Source organism: Eptesicus fuscus, chromosome 24 (genome assembly GCF_027574615.1).
Source record: "Eptesicus fuscus isolate TK198812 chromosome 24, DD_ASM_mEF_20220401, whole genome shotgun sequence".
NCBI lineage: Eukaryota > Metazoa > Chordata > Mammalia > Chiroptera > Vespertilionidae > Eptesicus > Eptesicus fuscus.
The window spans coordinates 9,637,109-9,656,698 of record NC_072496.1 but is presented as its reverse complement, the minus strand read 5'-3'; the positions used below and the strand labels follow the sequence as shown (position 1 = coordinate 9,656,698).

Genomic DNA, 19,590 nt, shown 5'->3' with positions numbered 1-19,590 from the left:
CCTGCACTTCACTCAAGACTTTTAAACTCCCATCCATCAGAAATGACTAGCAGATATCCCACTGTAAGGCATCACAACAGTTATAGCTCAATGAGTGCAGTTAGTCCTGGTATTATGCTAATTTGTTTTTTAAAAATATTTTTTATTGATTTTAGAGAGAGGGAGAGGTAGAGAGATAGAAACATCGATGAGAAATAATCATCTATCGGCTGCCTCCTGCACGCCCCCTACTGGGGATGGAGCCTGCAACCCGGGTATGTGCCCTGACTGGGAATCCAACCTTGACCTCCTGGTTCATTGGTCAATGCTCAACCACTGAGCCACACCAGCCGGGTCTGAGATGAAGTGTTTTGAGTAAAAATAAAGCACACAAAACGTCAATCATATACTAATGTCTAAAAGCAACAACATAGAGTTCTTGGGGTCACTCCCCACGTACATAGCGGTCAGGTTTAAACCGCATTGCAAGAAACTGCAAATGCATCCGACCCACCCTCACTTCTATACCAGCTGGCCTGAGCCCCAGGGACACCCTGAAATCAGAAACCCTGAGGGAGGGAGTGGAGAAGTGTGAGAAGAGATTTTTCCTAAGATATTCTGTTAATCGCTAAAATGAGAAGCTGACATTTTTAAACCACAGATACGGGGGGCCCGCCTACCCTGAGGACAGCGGCGGAGATGAACCTATGATTTCAACTGAGATATGCAACTTGCCAAGACAGCTGCGTCCGAGATGTCTGGGGAGGAAAACAACACCCTGGATTGATGGTCTAGACGCGGGGAGTTTGTGGATGTAAAAGCAGTCCGCCCAGCTAGTCTGCCCCAGACCCCAGTAAGAGCCACTCAGACGGGAGCTAAAAGAGGCCCAGGCCGGAGCCAACAGGTTCCAATTTGGAAGCGGGAGGCTGCCCGCGTTCTTACTCAGCATGTCTGCTCCTTGCCCATGTCTAACTTCGAACCCAAATGTGATTTCTTTCGCTACCGTTTGTTGTCTGTAAATGGCTCGGAAGACAGAACCCAGGGCTTGCCTATTACTAAATCCCCCGCCTATAACTAAATCCCCTGCTATGGCTGGCACAGAGCTTTGAACGTAGCACCATTCCCATGGAAGGGTCCTTAAACTGGTCAGTAAACACAGCAGTGTTTAGGGATTTGAGACTCGGGGACTCAGGACGGCAGGGGTGATGGAATTATTCTCTACTATATGTATGGGGAGCCACAAAGGTGTGCAGGGGTTTGAGCCCTGGCCCAGCCAGGCACTGTGTGGTGTGACCTGGCTGAGATGCTTTTGCTTCGTGTGTGCACCTCCAGGCTCGTCCCTGAGCTGCTTTGTCTGCAAGCCTCAGTTTTCCCATCTCTAAAATGGGGGTGATAATAGTACCGACCACAGAGAATACAGTAACCCCCCCCCCCCCGTGACCCCCAGTGGATGCCTGAAACTGCAGACTGTACCAAACGCCATACTGCTTTTCCTATGCAGATGTATCTTGATAAAGTTTAATTGATAAATTAGGCACAGTAAGAGAGTAACAACAATCACTAATAACGAGAGAGAACAATTTATGACACTAGGCTGTAATAAAAGCTATGCGAATGCGGCCTCTCTCTCCATCTCGTAGTGTCCGGTACTCACCCTTCTCGTTGGGATGACGTGAGGTGACAAAACGCCTTATTAAGTTGAGAACTTTCACCTTCTCACTTAAAAGAAGCGCTTTACGGCTCCTCTCCGGCACAGCCGAAGGGCCAGCACCGCCATCCTTGCGCTTCGGGGCCCTGAGTAAGTCAAACAGGGGCGACTTGGAACACAAGCACCGCGGCCCCGCACACGCCCAGCTGATCACGGCGTGGGCGGCTGCGACGTAACTGACGTGACCTGCGTGGGGGAGCGTGGACAGCGTGTCCAGCGTGGAGACGCAGGACACAGCGAGGAGTCACGTTTCGGGTGGGACCGAGCAAGACATCGCGAGAGTTCATCAGGCTCTTCAGCCCCGGGTGGGACGGAGATCGCGAGATTTCATCACCCTCCTCAGAACGGCCCCGGCAATGTAAAACTTACGAGTTGTTTATGCCTGGAGTTTTCCTCTATGAATTTGGTTGTTTCTGGAAGTTTTCTGTCCGTCTTTTCGGACTACCCTTGAACGTGGGTATCAGAAAGCGGGAAAGCAAAACTGCGGATATGGGGTGGACGGGATCAGCACCTGCTTCAAAGAAGCTGTGGCAGCAGGAGGGTAAGTCCCCCCTGGTCCCTGGGAGGAGGAAGTGCACTTCCTGCAGCTCTTAGCTCGGCCTCGGGTCCATAGTAGCTGCTCCGTCATGAGAGCTCGTGATCATAAATAACAATAACTGCTGTTTCCAGTTGCCACGTCAACTGTGGGTTTATTCCGAATGACAGTTTTCACTCCCCTAATGAAAATAAAATAACAGCATCCTAATAAGTGTTCTAGATTCTAGGTTCTAGAATCTAGAATGTTCCTCATCAGCGAGTGTCATGTTCCTGCCATGGGGAAGGTCGAAGTGTTTGGATCATTTGCTCGAGGTCTTTCTAAATTTTTTATTAAAAATAGTAAGATATGCCCTAGCTGGTTTAGCCCGGGAGATAGAGCGTCGGCCTGTGGACCAAAGGGTCCTGGGTTCCATTCCGCTCAAGGGCAGGTACCTTGGTTGCAGGCTCCTCCCCTGTCGGGGGTGGGGGGGTGGCGGGGAGGCCCTGGTTGGGGCTCCTGCAGGAAGCAATGGATGTGTTTCTCTCTGTCTTTCCCTGTCTCTTCCACTCCCTCTAAAAATCAATGGGAAAATAATATCCTCAGGTGAGGATTAAAAAAATAAGTAAATAAATAAATTAAATAATAAAAATAGTAAGATAATCCCTTTCATATATATGTTTTAAAAATCTCTGCGATTTTACAGAATATCATGGAGTTGCTTGTGGCATAATAATAGCTACTTATTCTTTATCTATCGCACGCGTTGTCCTGTGCTGGGTGCTTTGCACCCACGACCTCACCTAATCCTCAGAGTGACCAGGATTTTAGCTGCACTTTACTGATGAGGCCAAGTAAGTGACGTCTCCTAGTCCGAAAGCTACAGAGCCGCGATGTCCAGTAGGCCCTGACTTCAAAGGCTGTGCCCCTGCCGGGAGTCGGGACACCTAACATATTCACAGCCAGGACCTGCACCAGGCGACTTGCCCCCAGGTTTCACAGTGGCAGTGCCCTCCCCAAACCCGTTTCACAGGGCTGGGCGGGGTTCCTCAGCCTCATTTCCAGGATTCTGCTGCTGCATCCCTAAGCCTGGGCAAAACTAAATTATTCGTTTTGCAAGTTGAATAACGGTGCACGATGCGTTCGGCGCTCACTGTGAACACCATTTGGAGAGCGGGTGCTCCCCGCCAACAAAGAGTCTCATTTATCTCAATCCTCCTCCGCACACAGGTCTCCTGGTCTTGGGTATTTTCACCCACGGTCCCGTCCCTCATTGAACACACGTGATTGTGGGTAGGGCCTAATGAATGGTACGTGTGCTCTCGCAAACATTCCCCACCATCTTAATTATCCTTAACTGTTCTCTGGTGTCTGCTGAGTTGGGGAGACCGGGGTGTGGAAAGAAAACCACCTTTGGCACACCTGTTGGCAGGAGTGTGGGCAGTGCCTGTTCACAATTGCCTTCGGTTCTCTCGCCCATACACGTGTATGAAGCTCTTGTCACGTGCCAGGCACTGTGATAGGCTGACAGTGAACTTAGGAGGAGTAGGACACTTTTCCTTAGGAGTAGGCAGTTGTATGGTGGCTGCAGAACAAGTTTTATTCTAATACTAGTAGCCCTTCCCATGAATCCGTGCGCCAGTAGGTCGTTGCTGCCCTCCTGTAGCTCTACCACCACCCCTGCCCTCCTGTAGCTCCTCCTCCCCTCATAGCTTGCTGCCCTGACCCATCCTGTAGCTCTCCACTGCCTGCTTATAGTTCGCTGCCCCACCCTCCTGCAGATCCGTGATCAGGTCTTTATGCGGTTGGTCATTATGCCTCAGAGCGTAACGGATAATTAGCATATTCCTCTCTTATTATATAGGATATATAGGATAGTAAATACTGCCCGGCAGGCATGGCTCAGTGGTTGAGCGTCAACCTATGAACCAGGAGGTCACAGTTCGATTCCCTGGTCAGGGCACATGCCCAGGTTGCGTGCAGGTTTATCCCCTCTCATTCCTCATTGATGTTTCTATTTCACTCCCTCTCCCTTCCTCTCTGAAATCAATACATATATATATTTTTTTTAAAAAAAGGTATTTAATATGGTAAGTACTGTAGCAGATGTGGGTACACTGAGGAGCATTGAGGCATGGAGGGTGTCAGCAAAGCAAGCCACAGATGTTTTGGTTTAAGTATCTGATGTCGCAGCTAAGTGCCAGCGGGATGGTGCTGTGAACCAGTGCATCTCCAGTTGTGCTCCCTGGAACTATATCTTGGCACCTACCATGTACCAGGAACCTCTTGAACTCTGGGGACACAGAGAGAAAGCAATAGAATTGATATGAATGAACTTCTGGAAGTTCATGCTGCTTCTAATATATGTAACCTTAGGTCAGTCATGTCACTCTCGGACTCAATTCCTTGACCTGTAAGAAAGGGAAATTGAAGAAAGGAGTCAGTGGAGTTCTTCAGTCAGCTTTAACAACTTAGACATCTAGGAAATAAAGATTTCCGAAGAGGTTGGTGGTTTTCAGCAAATGCCATGATCCTGGTGAGTAAGTACAGCCAGGAGCCTGGGCCCTGGGGTTCAGTGAGGACAAAACATTCATGGCTGCTGCTCTCGTGGAATTCACCCACATGTGGGAAATCATTTTAAACAAACAAACAAAACGCGTAACTACGTATTACCCGTGCTAAGTGCTTCGATGGAAACGTTTTTCAAGACACATGTCCTTAAGTAGCTTGAACTGGTCTCTGGCTCTTTTGATCGTGTAAGTGTGTGGCTAACACGACCGTCTTGCCGGTTGAGCACAGTCTGGGTGACATCTGTCTGGGTGTCAGCAACAACCACAGGCAGGGACAGGCACAGCAGACAAAGGAGGCCTGGCTGAGCCCCTGAGCGCTTTGTCACCATGCTCCTTAGATGCCCCTCAGGGCCTTCTGAGAGCTAAACAAGTGACTCATTAGGAAGGAGCAGTGAAGGGAAACAAAGCCAGGACTGAACAGGAATCACAGCTCCGTGGCAGCCAGATCTGATTTGGACCATGACACCTGGAGATAACTGTGAACCGGCAGTGTTTGCTGCTCAGGCTGCAAGCAGCCAGCAGTGAGGGGACCAGGGCTCCTCGGAGCATAGATAGTGGTCCCCAGAGCGCTTCATCCTGGCCAATGGGCTCTGGCAATTGAATGGCTCACGAGGGAGAGCCAGGTTGCTCTGTGAGCAATTGTTTAAATCCAGGCTTAAAGCAGCTAAGTGCTTCGTCCTCCATCAGATGGCACTTTGATGACTGCTCCGGGGTAAAAGAGAGGAGAGGGAAAGTGCGTTTGAGATTTCAGCTCCCTGCATATTTATGGTTGTGAATTCCCAGAGTTCCCAGAGTTGTAGGTTACTGATCAGCTTCGGAACGGTGAATAGTGCCAGCCAGGTTTTACACTCTGCATTTTCCCAGCGTTCTCTAGAAAGATTGTCACGTGTGTTTTTTTGTGTTTTTTTCCTCACCAGGATGAAAGGTGTTTTTTTTTAAATTGTAGTAACATGCATAACAAAATTTAGCATGTAAACCATTGTTAAGTGTACAATGAGTGGCATTAATTAAACCACATTGCTGTGCAACCATCACCACTATCCACTAGTGACACTCTGAACCCACTGAGCAATCACTTCCCCAATCCCTCCCCGACCTTGGTAACCTGCTCTTTGTTTTTATTTTATTTTTTAAATATATTTTTATCGATTTCAGAGAGGGAGAGGAAGTGAGAGAAACATCAATGATAAGAGAGAATCATTGATTAGCAGTTTCCTGCACGCCCCCCACTGGGGACTGAGCGCAAAACCAAGGCATGCACACTGACCGGGAATCAAACTGTGACCTCCTAGTTCAGTGGTCGGCAAACTGCGGCTCGCAAGCCACATGCAGCTCTTTGGCCCCTTGAGTGTGGCTCTTCCACAAAATACCACGACCTGGGCGAGTCTATTTTGAAGAAGTGGCGTTAGAAGAAGTTTAACTTTAAAAAATGTGGCTCTCAAAAGAAATTCCAATCGTTGTGCTGTTGGTATTTGGCTCTGTTGACTAATGAGTTTGCCGACCACTGTCCTAGTTCATAGGTCGACCTTCAACCACTGAGCCACACTGGCCTGTGTTTTTAATCATTGAACTCTTTTGCCTTTCATAAGAAGTCCTAGGCTGCCTTGCCACAGCACGAGATAAATAGAACTAACCAAGAGAACAGGCAGCTCCTGACAGAGAAACAGCCATGGACATTTTGGTTCTTGCCACGAGGCTCATTAACTGTGCATTTTGAAGCAACATCAAGAGTTTCTCCTACCAACCTAGAGCATAGAACCCACCAGGGTAGCTTGAGCTCCCCCTAGGGGTCAGTGTCCCCATTGCAACAGTCCAGACAAAAAGAGCAGGCCCAAAACTTGAACAGTTGGTAGATGTGGGGAGAGAAGGAAGGGACAAGATTTGAGAGCCACTAGGGAGTTTCTAAGTACAACCTGTCTGGGTTCCTAAAATAGCACTCCCTCCTCTCCTCCCTCCCTCCCTCTCTCCCTCACACACACCGGACTGCGTTTCATAATCCTGCCAACACTTAAATCCCTTTTGCTTCCTAGGCTGTCCAGAGTAATTGATAATGCCGATGCTTTCATAAGCAATGCTGTTCTTCAACTCAGTTTGGAACTGACGTTTCGGCAAGGGGCCACTCTGTTCCCAGGGATGGCAGGAATCGAGTGAAACATAACAGGCAGACCCTGGCCACCTGGGTCCTGAAGGCTTGCTCTGAACTCCTCCCGGATGCAAGCCTTCCTGTTTGCGCATTAATCCTTGTTTGCTGGCCACCGTCCAGCTCAGGTCATTACATTCTTCCTCGCCCCAAATGCCCCCGGCAGGTTTAGTCCTTTTGTATCTTCTTGCGATTTTTTATTTTTTCGTTTTTGTGGCATATTTGCTCTTGGCGCATCATTTTTCCGGAGAGATTTTGCCTCTCAGTGAGAGGGCAGAGCCAGGCAGGCCGATGGGCACTGTGGATTGTCTACAGAAGAATGGGAGGTCCAAGCAGAGGTGTCAGAGCAGAGCCCTAGGGAATGAGAGGCCTCAGGAGGCCCCCTGATCCAGCCCCCTCCCTCAGGTGGGTGGATAATTTAACCACCGGCAGCCAGAGCCAAGTCCATCACTCCTTGGCAAGGGATTCTAAGTTATCCCCCAGTGAAACCCCTCCTGCTTGGGTGTTGCTCATGCACCCTGTGTTTCTCGTGCTCGATGGACAAATGGTTGCTCGCTCAGTTCCCCAAGTTAATATCTAGATTTTCCTTTGGAATAAAGGAGGTTCTAGACATTTTTGGTTACTGGGATTTTTTTTTTTTATAAAACATGCCAGCGATTTCTCAGGAATTAAATTTTAAATATCACCTACCCCTCAAGATGTGATCCATCATAGGACACCCTTCAGCTCATGAAGCATTTATTGAATACCTGTGCCACCTTCCACCCAGGTGACCTTGAGGAAGTTCATTCATAGTTCGGTGCTTCGGTTTTCTCATTTGTAAATGGAGGGTGGCAAGAATAACTACTTCATAAGATTGTTGATTGCTGTGATGATTAAATAAGAGTGCATGAAAAGCCATTATTATAAAACATTACATTAAGCTAACGTATTATGGAATTAAACTAAAAGATAGTGAAATACTAAAAAAATCTTTTAAACCAGATGAGGCTATCAAGATAACTTAGCAAGGTCCCTGCCCTCCATATACTGTGGTCTGATGAAGGAGTCACATATTCTTTATTGCTGTAACTATAACACCTACCTCCACACCTGGCATTGGTAGTGGGAGGCTAATAAATATCTCCTGACCCAATGAATGTGTAAAGGGACATGAATATGCAGAAGGGAAATTACCGATGGGGAGGAATTTAGGACAGCTCCACAAAGAAGCTCGTGTTTGATCTGAATCTTGAAGGATGAATATGACTTGGATAGACAGGGGAGGAAGTGGAAGGCGTTTAAGTCAATTGCTGGAACAGGGCTTCCCAATCTTTTCTGGACCGCAGCACACAAAGGAAATGCTAACGTTTAGAAAAGACTCTAGCCACAGCTTCTATACTAGAACATCACCCCCTAGAGGACAGAGGCCATGTCCATCTTGATCCACTTTGTATTTTCAACACCTAATGCAGTACTTAGCACATTTTGGTTGAATGGGATCAGAGGGAGAAACACGGGCAAACACAGAGCTGGCCTGTAAAAGGCATGATTGGGGCCATTGGCACATGGGAGTCATAAGAAAACGTAGGAAGAGTCTAGAGAGAGAGGTTTGTGGTAGATCCAGGAGACTTTTGAATGCTGAACCCAACCGGCCTTTCTTCGTTAGAGCATTGGCTTCAGCACAGATTTTGGAATAGGGAGCTCTGAATAAGGAAAAGAATTCTGTATGGGGCTGTGCAATGGATGGAGTGAAAAAATATCAGGAGAAGAAAATCTGGAGGGTGGCTGTTTATATTGTCTGAGTGCCGGACAATGCCTGAAGTAGGCAAAGGGAACGTGAAAGAAGGAGATGAATTTTGACACGAGTTCAGAAATATCTGTAGGACATCACTGGATTGAGTAGTAAACGGCAAAGCAAGAGTCATATTATCACTAATTGGCTATTTTACCTTAGACAGTGCACTTAACCTCTCTCTGCCTACTTTGTCATCTATGGAATGAGAAACTTAAGCTATCCCTTCAGTGCCATTCATCTCTAGTATTCTAGAATTCTCTAATCGTATCAAACTCCTAATAAATTAGCAAGGTCTCCCCTCCTCCACCTCACCACCCCCTCTTCCACCTCAGTTGGTGGGGGCATTTCAGCTTCTTACTTTGGACTCCCTTAGTCCTTTGAAAAAATTCAGGTGAACATTTCATTAAAATATAACTTATGCCTTAGGGCACTGGGTAGAGGAGTCTCGTCTTACTGCATAATAGTTAACCAGTCATTTCCTCTCTGCATATTTCCCTTAATCATTTGGTCTTCTAGGGAGACACCTGACATAGACTTGTTTCTTTTGAGTAAGAATCGTGTCTTATTCCTCTTTGTCAGTATAAGCCTGGCATATGAAAATATGAGGAATGAATGAATGAGTAAATGAGGAGATGAGGAGACATCCATCCCTTGGCTTACATCTAACCGCCCGCCAGGAAGTAGTCTGATGCATTATGGCTACTGGCAGCACATATTTTGGTTTTTCTTTCCTGAGAATTCTTAAGAATCTGAATGGTGTTCTGAACCTTCGTTCTCCTACAGCTAGGGCTGGTATTTGCTGCTCAGCCTTTCCCATCACAAGTAGTCACCTGCCCACACTCATTTGAAAGCTGGAGAATCAGCGGTGCCATCCTTTCGTCTTAGGATTAGACCACCTACAGTGATGATCGCAGAAATTCCATCCAAGGCCTCAACACAGGTTTTCTGGGACAGGGACCTGGAATGAGTTAACAAGCACCAACACATTTCCCAGGCTTAAAAGAACACTCTATTATTGTGTGGCAATTGGTAAAGAACTTATTAATTAAGGATATAAGATAGAGAGAAATCCCCCAGGAGGCAAAAAGCCATTACAAAGACATTGTGGAACCAATCTAGCAGTTAATGGAATACTCAGATGTTCTTTAAAAAAGAAAAAAAAAAGAGGGAGTCACTTTTCAAAAGAATAGGTATCACTAAATTTGTGATCTTGCAGGTTAAGGGGGAAAGCTTACCACAAGGCAGGTGAACTCTAAAAATAAAACAAAACAAAAAATCCCATAAACATTTTGTTTTAAGAAAATCCAATCTTTCCATTGTAACATCCATAGATCCTAAACACATATCCACACCACCACCAAGTAAATTGAGATGGAAATGAAACTAGTGTTGCAAATGAGAATTAATAGTACATTTGCTTTTGTTCTGAGATGGGGGCACCAGAGGCAAAAATAAATAACTCATTTTCTACGCCTGTGAGTTGTTTGTTTAAGAAATAACTATCAAAATAATAAGAAATGCCCTCCTCTTCTCCATTTCCCATCTGCAATGGAACGTTTTTCCCCTTACAGACTTATCTCACTGTCTGGGGATAGTGTTATGTTTTAGAGAGGGATTTGGGGAGATGAGCCAAACATTTCGGATTACCCAGGAGTGTTTTCCTGTGGCGAGATAGTGGAGATCTGACATGCCTATTCTATTAAGATGTTTATCTTCAGGGGGTCCTGATAGCTCCAGCCCTGTGAGCAGGTGCTCCTGGGGACGGGCTGAGCCAACCCTCGCAGTCATACACTGTCACCAACTTCAGGATCACAGGACCCTCATAACTCAGCGTGTTGTCCCCACTAAGCCCATCAACCTTGAGGCAAAACCAGACCTGAGAAATACCTTTTCAAGGGAACAGGATATAGTATCAGCAATTCCCCACTTTTTTTTTAAAAGAAAACTCATGGCTAATTACACATAAACTAATGACTAAAATTTTGTGCCACATCAGAAAACATATTTTTGCCAGTCTGATGCAGGTCATGAGATCACAGCCAAGGGTTCCTGCAGGGACCGATCCTCAGCGAGAAAGCAGTCCCCATCGTGTATCAAAGCGTGAGGACTTCACGTTCAAACAGCTCAAGTCTCTTATCCTCGGCATCCCCTGGAACAGCCTCCTGTTTGTCTACGGCACTAACTTTTCATCCCAGGATCTAAGGAGGTGAAGGGGAATCCATTAAGTCATGAGCTAGACGCATTTCTTCCTAACTCAGAGCCAAATCAAGTAGCTATGCCTTCCCAAGCTCCTGAGTTAAGTTCCTAAAACCTCCTCAATATTTTAAAAGGTAAAAGCGGTCCACCTTGGAAGCAGCGAGCAGACTGGATAGATCTGTTGTGTGTGTGCCCAATAAAAAGCCACACACAGCCCACTGAGCTCCATTTGTGACATTCCATACATCTGAACATGGCAAGCACAGGCACTTTGCTTTTAATTAATGTAATTTAATTGATAATCTCTTACCTGTGAGTAACATTATAGAGTCTCCCTTTCCCTTCATTACAGGTTTATAAAAGTGTACAACTTTGTCAAAGCAAATAGGTATTCTTTTATGTCTGCTGCATATCCAGATGCCCTTATAATTTTGTGACTTCAGAGTCTCACCCTGTGGACCCTACCTCTCAGGTCCTCACATTTACTCTTATGTTTAGATATGTTTGCATGTTCTCCATGACATGGGGCACCTGACCTTCATCCTCTTTGTAGTCCAGTGCCTAGGACAGTTCCTGATACACACAGTGCTTAGTGTTTGTCACATTGAACTACACTTTCTCTATCCCTACTCTACAAACACCCCTTCCTTTCACATAGAAGGAATCCTATCTAATAAAAGAGTAATATGCAAATTGACCATCATTCCAACACACAAGATGGCCGCCCCCATGTGGTCAAAGATGGCCACCCCCATGTGGACACAAGATGGCCACCACAAGATGGCCAGCAGGGGAGGGCAGTTGTGGGCGATCAGGCCAGCAGGGGAGGGCAGTTGGGAGGGACCAGGTCTGCAGGGGAGGGCAGTTGGAGGGGACCAGGCCTGCAGGGGAGGGCAGTTGGAGGGGACCAGGCCTGCAGGGGAGGGCAGTTGGGGAGGACCAGGCCTGCAGGGGAGGGCAGTTGGGGGGGACCAGGCCTGCAGGGGAGAGCAGTTGGGGGGGACCAGGCCTGCAGGGGAGGGCAGTTGGGGGGACCAGGCCTGCAGGGGAGGGCAGTTGGGGGGGGGGAACCAGGCCTGCAGGGGAGGGCAGTTGGGGAGGGACCAGGTCGGCAGGGGAGGGTAGTTGGGGGGAAACCAGGCCATCAGGGGAGAGCAGTTAGGGGCAACCAGGCCAGCAGGGGAAGGCAGTTAGGGGTGACCGGGCTGGCAGGGGTGGGCTGTTGGGGAGAACCAGGCCTGCAGGGGAGGACAGTTGGGAGTGACCAAGCTGGCAGGGGAGGGCAGTTGGGGGCGACCAGGCCTGCAGGGGAGGACAGTTAGGGGCAACCAGGCTGGCAGGGGAGGGCAGTTGGGAGTGACCAGGCTGGCAGGAGAGGGCAGTTAGGGGCAATTGGGCCAGCAAGGGAGCAGTTAGGTGTCAATCAGGCTGGCAGGGGTGTGGTTAGGGGGTGATCAGGCTGGCAGAAGCAGTTAGGGGCAATCAGGGGCAATCAGGCAGGCAGGCAGGTGAGTGGTTGGAAGCCAGCAGTCCTGGATTGTGAGAGGGATGTCTGACTGCCCGCCTAAACGGGCAGTCGGACATCCCTCGAAGGGTCCCAGATTGGAGAGGGTGAAGGCTGGACTGAGGGACACACCCGCCCCCTCCGTGCACGAATTTCTTGCACTGGGCCTCTAGTTCTCTACATATTTGTGAATTACTCAGTTAATACAGGAACCATGGGCATGATCAGACAAAGGGAAGTTAGTCGTGATTGTAGACAGATCTTAGGGGCAGGATATCAATGACAATTTCCCCCTCTGCTTATATTTGTAGACACAGGGTTCCTGTCCTTTATCAATTCCTTTCCACCAATACTCCCAATTAGATAGGTAACCCTGTTAGAATGAGCCGTTTCTTTTCCCTGCAATGCCAATTTCTTAAATATAATTCTGCTAACTTATGTACCAGCTATTTTAAGAATTACAGTGACTGCTGGCATGGCTCAGTGTTTGAGCATTGACCTATGAACCAGGAGGTCATGGTTCGATTCCCGGTCAGGACACATGCCCAGGTTGCAGGCTCAATCCCCCGTGTGGGGCATGCAGGAGGCAGCCGATCAATGATTCTCTCTCATCATTGATGTTTCTATCTTTCTCCCCCTCTCCCTTCCTCTCTGAAATCAACAAAAATATATTTTAAAAAAGAATTACATCAACCTAACTACCTCAAACATTGTGAGAATTAAGTTACCAAAGACACTTAAAAAGCCCAACTGAGCGTTCTCTGCGTCCCCCTGAAAACAGCAGCATTCTAAAGAAGTCAAATTGTAAACCCACTTCAGGATGTAAATTACCACACAGAAAAAGGAAGTAGTGGCAGGAATTCTCTCTTGGAAGGAAGGTTATTCTACCTACTAAGGTAAATACGTGCATCTGGGAAATAATGTCATATTTTTGAAACCCGATTTCCCTTCAGGTAGGACCTCTTCTGGCTTGGTTCCTCTTGCATCTGCTTGGACCCCTCTCTCGTTGAAACGAAGTTATCTACACGTCTGCGCTGGGTGGTCAGGCAGCGCCAGGATGGCACCCAAGGGAGGAGAAAAGAGCAAGAGGAAGGGAGTATGTCACAGCCTGACTACAGGGAAACAGCGCAAAACATCTAATCACAGCAGTGCCAGGGAACTTGAACCTGTCCAAAGAGATCCCCCGCTCTCCATGTTTAATTGCCGTTGATGGCTGCTGGCCGGTCATGCATGACAATGCGTGCGTGTCCGCTGCTCATTCCTGTCGGCTTTCACTCCAGGTGATGAACATGGTCCCGGGGAGGGGGTCAGAGCCAGAGTGGGGGTGGGGTGGGCTAAAGCAAGCCTCATGGACACACAGCAGCTTGTGCTCGAATCACCCACAGCCGGACAGAGGTCTTAAGTAGAAACATAACCAGCGTGAATCCCTGACTTCCTTTCCCCGAGTGTGCGGCATATTTGTTTTTCCTTGGGAGGCAAACAAAAGTAGGACACACCAGGCACACGGGTAGGACATCTGTGTCCTAAGGTCTGGAAGCTGGCAGCAGGCAAGTGTCCTGTTTGGTAGATTGTGTTTGAGCACATGCTTGAGGCTGAGTAGGGAAACTGAAACTAGACTTGAAGCATAAAGGACATTATTCAACAAATATGAACAGATCTAAAGAGAGAAATACACAACAAGACATTGATAGTAAGGGACTCCCATACTCCACTTTCAACAATGGATAGATCACTCAGAGGGACAGTGGGGGAGGGTGGGAAGAAATCAACCAAAGGACTTGTATGCATCTATGTATAACCCACAGACAACAGAGTGGTGAAGGCCTGGGGCAGGGGTGGGGGCGGGCTATATAGGGTCAATGGGGGGAAAAAGGGAGTATATCTAATACTTGCAACAATAAAGATTTATAAGAAAGAAAATGGATAGATCATCCAGACAGAAAATCAGTGAGGAAACACTGGACTCCTGGACTTGAACTACCATGTTCAACCAAATGAACCTAGAAGACAGGAACAGGACATGGCATCCCACAGCAGCAGGAGACTCATTCTGCTCAAGGGCACACAGAACAGTCTCCAGTGCAAATAATATGTCACAAAACAAGATGTAGCAAATTCAAGACGATTGAAGTCATCCCAAGTATCTTTTTTACCACAGCGCTATGAAACTAGAAATCATTGACAAGAAGACTGGAAAATCCACAGGTATTTGGAGGTTAAACAAGATGCTCCTGAACAACCTACGGGGGAGGGAGTGGGGAGGGAAGCCCTCAAAAGGGAAATTTAAAAAACTCAACTTGAAACAAATGAAAATGAAAATGCAACATACCAAAACTTATGGGATGTGGCAAGAGGGAAATTTATAGTGATAAATGCCTACATTAAAAAAAAAGGAAGATCTCAAATGGACAATATAACTTCACACATCAATGAAGTAGAAAAAGAAGAACAAACTAAGCCCAAAGTTAGCAGAAAAAAGAGGAAATGAAGATCAGAGCAGAAATAAATGGAATAAAGACCAAAAAAATCAATATAAGAGCTATTTTTTTTAAAAAAGATAAAATTGACAAACCTTTAGTCTGAAGAAGGAAGAAAAAGGTTAAAAAAATAAAAATGAAGGAGGGAACATTACAGTTGATACCACGCAAATACACAGGATCATAAGAAATAACCGGACTGCTATGTGCTATATGGGAAAGTTGTTAAGAGAGTAAATCCTAAGAATTTTCATCACACAGAGCATTTTTTCCTTTTTTTAAAAATTGTATCCATATGAGATGATGGATGTTAACATTATGGTAATCATTTTACAATATATATAAGTCAAACCATCATGCTGTACCCCTTTAACTTATACAGTGATGTATGTCCATTGTTACTCAAAACTGGGGGGGTGTTACTTTTGGGGAGGGAAAGAATGTTTGGTTTGAAGATGACTGGGAAGGGTGGATGTATGAAGGATACTCTCTATTCCAAGAATTACTCCCTTAAAATTTTTCTTAATTCAAATTAGATTTCCCTGGTATTATTTACCCTGTAGCTATTAGTAATAAAAACCAGGACAAGTGATGTTTTCTGCGACATTTTAAAAGTGGGAAGCCCTGAGCTGAGCCTGGCTCCACTTGGGAATCACTTTCCTCCACCTCTTGACCCCTTACCTTTGTGCACCTTTTACTATTTATTATTTTCAACTCATCTTGTCTCATTTAGGGCATCTATTGACATTATAAGTGATTAATCACTAACCTAATAAAATGACTAATCTCTTCTTACTTGGTCTTTTACAAAGCTGGTCCCTGCAAGTCTCAGAGGGTGTTTCTTTAGCAAATTTACTAATCTAGCTGCTTCATTCATTGTAGAAACACAGACTCAGATGCTTAAATGTTGTTTATTAAGGGTTTACACATGTACATGGTCTGGCTTCCAACCTCTTTTTACCACCTCCATGGCCCCCTCTAGGGAATCACGCTGTGTGTGTGTGTGTGTGTGTGTGTGTGTGTGTGTGCATGCATGAGTGTGACAACACCTTTGCTAGGAGTGTGATGAACCTCGGATTAAGAGGCACCCTCTCTTTTAGCTTATGCTGGTGCAGAGCCACTAACGTGAACTGTTTCTGAGAGTTGATGCAAGCACTGCCCTCCAGTCTGGAAGGAGGAAAATCAGTCTGTGTGCTCATTTGGTTTGGGGACAAAAATCTGACAGCTCTGTCAAAGGTGTAAATCTATTGCTAGCAAGTAACAACTCCTGACAAGTTGGACTTCATCGTCCTCTACGCCTTGGGTGAGAGTGGGGCCTTTGGTGGGATGGAGATGAGTCACAATTGGACATGGAATTTTCTGGAAGGCAGGGTCATCTGGGCATAACTACAGCATAGATGCACGCGCGCGCGCACACACACACACACACACACACACACACACACAACTCTTTGAAGCTGTATATAACTCAGAAAGTTGGATTTTGGTTCTCTTTGTGTAGAAATTATCAAAGAAATTCTAATGTCAGGTGCTTTTTCAGTATAACCAGATTGAAGCACTTAGTCTTACATGAAATCCACAAGTATGTGTTTTCTGTGTGCAATCCAGGTCAAAACACCAGAGAATACCAAGCAATGTAACATACACCATATTCTCAGAGGCTAGCACTGTTTGACGACATTTAGTGGGATTAGAATATAAATATTGCAGGAGTTCAGAGAAAAAATTAGCAAATTCTGGAGTTTTCCAGAAAAATTCCATGAGGAAAGATTCATTGAGTTGAATCTTAAAAATTGGGTGGGATTTGTATTTGTGGGGAAAAAGGGAGAATTTTTAACAAATCAGAGAAGGGAAAATAAACATGGTGAGGAAATCTTTTTGGTTCTGAGCTGACAGAAAAATGACTAAAGAATCTGATCATTTCTTTTGGTTAGGATCAGAGTCTAAAGGTTAAAAAAAAAATTAAAGCCCGGCCAGTGTGGCTCAGTGGTTGAACATCGACCTATGAACCAGGAGGTCATGGGTCAATTCCTGGTCAGGGCACATGCCTGGGTTGCAGATTCCATCCCCAGTAGGGAGCATGCAGGAGGCAGCCAATCAGTGATTCTCTCTCATCATTGATGTTTCTATCTCTCTCCCTCTCCCTTCCTCTCTGAAATCAATAAAAATATATTTTTAAAAAATTTATACAACCATTTTCTGAAGATGGAGGAGGAGGAGAAGGTGGAGTGAAGCCAAGATGGTCCTTGAAATTTTTGAGAACAACATACATTTCCACCCACAAGCCTTACATTAAACACATGAGTGCCAGATCTCTGTTTCTCATCAAGCCATTCTCACATATGCACTCACATGTAGAAGCTGTAAGAAAGCGAGTCTAATGAGAGTTCCATGGGCAGGCAGTTGCAGGAAAGATAAAAAAAACTTCTTCAAGTATCTGCACACAAATTAGCATGGCGCACACTTTATAATAAGGGCAAGGATCATCAGGAAGATTTAGAGCCACTTTAATCAAAGGCTATATTAGAACATGGATCCCAGAGGTGAGGAGGCAGTCATTAGCTCACTGAACCACCCCGATCCCTAGGCATTCATAGCTCAACTCACACTGAAGGATTTTAGTGTCTTTGTAAAAGAAAATCCCCTCCTGAAATTATTTGGCTTGTGGGGAGTGGGAATCGTCTAGTAAAGCTAAGAGGAGAGGAGAAAATAATTTGAATTTGAAATGGGAAAAAAATGGGTGGGGATTTGAATGGGAAATAAATCGATTTACTTCCATGTTGGTGTGGGCCAAGGAGAATCTAGGTGCCTACAAATGGTTCACAATGTTTTTGGTCACATTTAAGTTTGATTAAGGCACATAAGCAAAATAGGTAAGCAGTTAATGTATTTTTGAAAATATTATGAGTGGTTTGTAAAGAATTCAGAAATCACTTATTTGTATGCTGGTGAATTCCAGATTTATATCTCTATGCTTGATATCTTTCATGAGCTCCAGGCTTAATTTTTTTAAGGAGACGCTTTTATTGACACTTTCAAATGTACACACACAAAAAAGAAAGAAAGAAAAATAACCCCCCATTGATTTTTAAACTCTCCACTTGACAGTCCCATATGGATGTGGAAAAGGAAAATCAAACTTACTGTCTTAAACAGAGCTCTTGATTTCTGTTCCAACTCCAGAATCATCCTGCTCTCAAGTCTTCTTTATTTTTTTTTATTTTTTATTTTTTTTTTTTAAATAAACGTTTTAATTATAGAGTAGATTTACATAAAAATTGCAACGACAGTACAAAAAGCTCCCACATATCCCACACACCTTTTAGCATATTACTAAAAACTTACATTAGTATGGTACATTTGTAACAACTAGTCATTGTTGATACATTATTACGAACTGAAATCCATACTTTATTCACATTTCCTTAGTTTTACCTAATGTGCTTTTTCTGTTCCCAGATCCCATCCAAAATACTACAGTACATGTAGTCATCATGCCTCTTTTGGCTCTTCTTGGTTGTCACAGTTTCTCAGGCATTGTTTTTGTTTTTGGTGACTTTGTTTTGAGGAGTACTGGTCAGGTATTTTGAGTAATGCTCCTTAATTTGGATTTGTCTGATGTTTTCTGATGATTAGAATGGAGTTATGGGTCCTGGGGGCAAGACTACAGAGATAAAGGGCCATTCTCCTCCCATTTTATCAAGAGTACATACCATCAACATGACTTACCATGTTGATGTTAATCTTGATCACCTGGCTGAAGTATTGTTTGTCAAATTTCTCCATAGTAGTCATTCCTTTTCCTCCTTCTCATTCTGTACTCTTTTGTTTTTTTTTTTTGTTTTTTTTTTTTTTTTTAATTTCTTTATTGATTAAGGTGTCACATATTTGTCCTCATCCCCCCATTCCCATCCCACCCCTCTCCCCACGCATGCCCCAATCCCCTGTTGAGCTTAACCGTTGGATAGGCTTATATGCATGCATACAGGTCCTTTGGTTGAACTCTCCCCCTCCCCCCACCCTCCCCCTCCCCTCCCCTATCTTCCCTCTGAGGCCCGATAGTCCGATCGATGCCTCCTTGCTTCTGGTTCTGTTCTTGTTCCTCAGTCTATGTTGTTCATCATTTCCCCTAGATGAGCGAGATCATATGTCACTAGATATATACTAATAAGAACTGAATGTGAGACGAGCAATAATAGTTATGCTGACAGGCAAATGAATCAATCTGTAGCGAGCTTCCCCCTGGACCAACAGTTCTTTTGAGACTCAATTTCAATGTCCAGTAGTTCCTTATGTGTACATGTCAGCACTGACCCCTCAGCTCTGGATGGTGGACAAATGGTGGTAATGGAGGTCCGACTCCCTCTGGTTTGGTCTCGGCCGAACCCAGGGGCACGGCGTCACCCGGACTAAGGGGCACGTGGCCTCACCCCTACCCAAGGGGCGCGTGGTCTCACCCGGGCCTGGGACCCAGCCTCACCCGGATGGATCCAGGGGCACACGGCCTCACCCGGACCCAGGATCTGGCTTCACCCGTACCCAGGGACGCTTGGCCTCTCCCAGACCCAGGGGCACGTGGCCTCACCCGGGCTTAGTTGCACAAGGCCTCACCTGGTTCCAGGGACACATGGTCTCTCCCGGACCCAGGGATGCTTGCCCTCTCCCAGACCCAGGGCCACTTGGGCTCACCCGGGCCTAGGTGCACGAGGCCTCATCCGGATCCAG

General features: G+C 45.8%; 1 long non-coding RNA gene across 1 annotated transcript in view; it reads left to right on the top strand.

Annotated features, from left to right (window-relative positions):
- The first annotated feature begins 2,051 nt into the window (after window positions 1–2,051).
- LOC129148270 (uncharacterized) overlaps window positions 2,052–19,590 on the top strand; it is an 82,145-nt gene continuing 64,606 nt past the window's right edge. Inside the window, exon 1 of the long non-coding RNA XR_008555331.1 lies at window positions 2,052–2,228. This is a non-coding gene — a long non-coding RNA (uncharacterized LOC129148270). The remainder of the gene's footprint in view (window positions 2,229–19,590) is intronic.